The sequence below is a fragment of the Etheostoma spectabile genome, chromosome 11 (genome assembly GCF_008692095.1).
Source record: "Etheostoma spectabile isolate EspeVRDwgs_2016 chromosome 11, UIUC_Espe_1.0, whole genome shotgun sequence".
Lineage (NCBI taxonomy): Eukaryota > Metazoa > Chordata > Actinopteri > Perciformes > Percidae > Etheostoma > Etheostoma spectabile.
Window position 1 is genome coordinate 23,408,091 of NC_045743.1, and position 829 is coordinate 23,408,919.

An 829-nucleotide genomic window follows, 5' to 3' on the forward strand; every position below is an offset into this window, starting at 1 on the left:
CTCTCATTATGAACCTTAATACAGTGTGTATTTCTAGCACATTCTTACTCCCATCACACCAGAAAGCAATGTTTGGTCAGGTGCCTTTGGCGTCTGTCGTTGACCCAACCACAAACGATCCTTTGGGGTCATATTTAGACGCGCTTGGTCGGGATTCTTGGTGTCAGTGTTGGACGCTCTCGGGACTTGCGTCTAGCCGTATGGCTATGGTCTTTTAGAAAAAGATTGTGGTTTGGGTAAAAATAGATAAAATAATTCAAATGAATTGATGTTACTTTCCCTCCGGTTACGCAAGTGACGTTAAATGTGACCCTCTGTGTGCGTGTGTGTGCTTGTGTATGTGTACATTGTCTTAAATATCTAAAGAACCATTCATTTGATTTACTTCACACACTTCCTGGGTACTCTATGAACTTGCGTTTGGGTTAGTTAGTTATTTAGGGTTACTTGGAGTCGTTTGGACAGTGTCGGATATTCAATTCAATTCAATTCAATTTATTTATAGTATCAAATCACAACAAAAGTTATCTCAAGACACTTTACAGATAGAGCAGGTCTAGACCACACTCCAGAATCCACAAGGACCCAACAGTTCCAGTTTTTTTCCTCCAGAGCAAGCAACAGTGCGACAGTGGCGAGGAAAAACTTCCTTTTAGGCAGAAACCTCGGTCAGACCCAGGCTCTTGGGAGGCGGTGTCTGACGGGCCGGTTGGGGTTAGAATATATTGGATATTAATAAATGAATAAAATTCATTCAGAGCATTTTATTAAGAGGAAATTCAATAAAAAGGCTTTTTTGCTGACACTATATCATATTGAGTTGCTGAGA